General features: G+C 32.5%; 1 pseudogene; it reads left to right on the forward strand.

Annotated features, from left to right (window-relative positions):
* The first annotated feature begins 726 nt into the window (after positions 1 to 726).
* Positions 727 to 3,281, forward strand: part of LOC102870140 — a 5,781-nt pseudogene continuing 3,226 nt past the window's right edge.

Consider the following 3,281-nt stretch of genomic DNA (forward strand, 5'->3'; position numbering starts at 1 on the left):
ATCATACTCATTTATTTTATGAATATATATCACAAAACATACACTCACTCAACATTTTATACATATGTAATTCAGTAGCATTGCTTATATTCTTCAAGTTTTGTCATCTTTCTTGTTTTCTTTATTTATTACTACCTACTTAAACTCAACTGTACACTGAATTTTTCCTCTATGCTTTAGAGTTTTAGTTTGATCTTATTTTAACTGTATTTGAAAAATCACAAATATCAAGAAAAACATTTATGTTTACTAATTGAGCTAAAGTGTTGCATAAATGTGACTTCTTCAGAAATAGTTTTAGCATTTTACAGATCATTTCAGAGGAATGGATCAAGGGTTTCTTGCAATCTCTATGTATAACTATGTCTAGAATATCTAGATTAGAAATCAGGAATTAGAAATTCTGTCTTATGTTTTCCCCAATGTGGTTGAGATCTCTCTATTGAGACTCTGATCAGACTATTCAGTTTAAGTATCTAATCATCATTTATTTCATTTGATCTCATGGCATAGGAAACAGCAGTCCTGGGGACAAAGTGATTTTTTTTTTCTGATTCTTTGATATTTTCTTTCCTCTGTTGTCCTGTCAAATAAGATCAATTATTGACTCTTGGAGAGAAGAAACTCATGCTTCAATTTAAAACAAACAAACAACAAAAAAAAAACCCAACCCAACAACAAACAAACCACTCTCTTTTTAAAATACAGAAAAATGTGTGTATAACAATGGCCTTGGCAACACTGAAACAAAATGGAGAGCAGGTAAAAGAGAAGTAGAGTGAAAAGAGGGAGAGGATAAGAGGAAAAGGGAGAAGAAGAAGAGGAAGACCAAGAGTAATAGCAAAATGAGAAGAAAACAAAGAGAGAAAAAAGGAAGGAGAGAAGGAAAGAAAAACAGGAAGAAAAAATGTGAGAAAAGTATATTACATTAAATACTGTTAAATTTTTCATTTAATTATATTAGTGAAATCTTGTTTCTTCCTAGTAGTAATTTTAATTTTTCTGGTTTCATATACCAATGCTTCATTTATCCCTAATTTGAACCAGATTAAGTATGTGACTGTTTAAAACACAATATGAAGAAGTTGTTGACTAAAACTAATTCTTTTTCCCCCAAGTTAAAAGATATTCTTGCATCAGCTATTTTGCTATAATTAATGATTGCTTTAAAGAATACAAAAAAAAAAGAAGCACACACTGTGTAAGATTAAAATTAAGACTTAGTTAACATTTTAGTATATGATTGAAGGATGTGTGAAAATTGTTAGTTAAATAAATTGTAGGTCATCCTAAGATCTGCACTCCACTGACACAACTTTTCAAAGTGGGATAAATCAAGTAGCAATTTCACACAATCCAAACCACCTAAGGAGTATGAAGAAAAGCCATCTGCTTAACTACTTTCTCTTTTTATTAACACCATAGGTTTTAAAACTTACATAAAATAGAAAAACTTAAAGAACAGTAATTTGCAAAGCACACCAAGGACAAAAATAAGTTGTGGATACAACTTTTTCTAAAAGAAAATCAAAATAGATTCTAAAACCCATTTAGGAAAAAATTCTTCAAAATTTTTGCTTTTTAACAACTACCATGTTACGCTCTCAAAGAGTCAGGTATCTTTAAGTTCCTTCCAACCCACGACTGTCAGTCAGAGAAAAATTTGCTCACTTGGATTTTCAATGTTTGATTATTGTCATGAAACTGACAGCTCCTTTTTTAAGGTACTTCTGGGTAGACTTGAATGCTTAATCTTATAGATAATAGCTAAGAATATTGACCATTTACATAACCTACATACAGTTCCAAGAAAAAAAGTCATTCATATATTTTTGTTATTGTTAATTACATTGAGTTAATTTGAACTTATAGCAACTTTACATAAAAAAATTAAAGCCTTCCCTAATCCTGCACCATCCTCACACAATTTTGACTGTTCAGAAACCCACTGCTGCAGTTATTGTGTTGATCTATTTTGTTAAGGGAATTAATAATAACTAAAGGGGCTCTGGTGGCTTGATGGTTAAGGAGTTGTTTTGCTCACCAAAAGGTATGAGTCCACAGGTTACTCTGTAGAAGAAAGATGGTCAATCTCCTTTCATGTAATTTTTCTACTACTCACCAACTGCTGTAATATCAGCTATGGGTAGGTTCTGGCTGTAGAGTACACAACATAAACAATAACAATATATTATAGGATACCTGTGATGTTATCTCGCAGCTCATCTGGTTTTTTTATCATTAACAACATATTTATATTATCCTTAAAGTTTTACCTCAAATTTTTCCTACACTGTTGATTTGTTTATTCTTTACATTAAAAAGTTATGTTTATTCATTAAAGATGTAGTTGAAAATATAAGAGGGAAAAATTTAGATAAATAATATTAGAATTCAAACCTGAATATGTATACATCATATTAATATGTGATTGATGTAGTTCTATTTTCTCATTAATATTCTTTCTTTGTTTTCTCATATTCTTACGTTCTCTTATTACTATTACCTGCCTACTAACGATTATTATTGTCGTTGTTATATATTGCTGCTGTAATCTGTTGTTGTTATTAATGTGCTATCGAGTCACCTGTGTCTCACAGCAACCCTATGTACAGTGGGTGTGAACCCTGCCCTATCCTGAGGCAGTCTAAATGTCTCTGACACCCCTTCTCCCATTACTCCAATTACTGTGGAAGTCCATCTCATCTGGAGTCTTCCTTGCCTGCATAGTCCTTCCACTTTTCCAAGCATGATGTCCTTCTCCAGGGACTGGTTCCTCCTGGCCATGTGCCCAAACTATGTGAAACGGAGCTTTAAAATCCTTGCCTCCAAGGAGCAACTTGATTTCACCCTCTCCTATACAGACCGGTTATTCTATATGGCAGTCCACAGTATGTTCAAAACTCTTCTCCAACACCATAATTCAAAGGCATTCATTCTTCTGTCATCCTTAGTCATTGTCCAGATCTCTGACGCATAGCAAGTAATTGCAAAAACCATGGCCTGAATCAGGCACACCTTGGACTCTAGACTGACATTATTGTTCCTTAGGACTTTGAAGAGGTCCTTAACTGTAGATTTCACTAATGCAATTTGTCTTTTGATTTCCTGACCTCTGGTGCCAAGAGTGTTCATTGTGGAACTGAGCAAGCTAAAATTGTTAAGAACCTCAATCAGCTACTCAGCTTGGCTACTTTTTATTTTATTTCTAATATTGAGATTAAATAATATATACATTCTTCTCTTTACTTGCATTTTTATAGTTAACAATTTTACCTTTA

Source organism: Elephantulus edwardii, unplaced genomic scaffold, assembly GCF_000299155.1.
Source record: "Elephantulus edwardii isolate Elephantulus edwardi_28Jun2011 unplaced genomic scaffold, EleEdw1.0 scaffold00069, whole genome shotgun sequence".
In the NCBI taxonomy this organism is placed as follows: domain Eukaryota; kingdom Metazoa; phylum Chordata; class Mammalia; order Macroscelidea; family Macroscelididae; genus Elephantulus; species Elephantulus edwardii.